This window comes from Rhea americana, unplaced genomic scaffold (assembly GCF_003343005.1).
Source record: "Rhea americana isolate MKP2758 unplaced genomic scaffold, rheAme1 scaffold_96, whole genome shotgun sequence".
NCBI classification, from domain to species: domain Eukaryota; kingdom Metazoa; phylum Chordata; class Aves; order Rheiformes; family Rheidae; genus Rhea; species Rhea americana.
In genome coordinates, this window is record NW_028187155.1 from 2907631 (window position 1) to 2908100 (window position 470).

Genomic DNA, 470 nt, shown 5'->3' on the forward strand with positions numbered 1-470 from the left:
TTTTTTTTTTTAGGATATGAATTCAGTTTATTGCTATTGATCATTGTGTGTATTATATATATTTTTTATTACCAAGGTTTTTATTTTAATTCATATTAACCTGTATGCAAACTAACTGTGGATTGCTAATTTATATATAAAGGGGGGCACTTTAGAGAYGGTGTGAGAATCCCCTGCTTAGTTTACACTCTTGTAATCCAGYGCAACCAGGCTATAAAACACAACGCTTCTTACACAGAGTATTCCCCTGGGTATCAGATCCCTCCTGCTGGTCCTCACAGCACACTAATGCTGCAAGCTGGCGTGCGGACGCAACAGGAACCAAAGCACAGCCCATAGGCACGGACTGAGGCATGAGCAAGCGAGCTGGCCTCTTTGCCATCCTGCTTGCAGCAGTCACACCAGGGGAGGCTGCCGCAGCAGGAATTCCARTTTGGGGTGACTTTGAGGTTTACTCTGCCCTGTCTCCT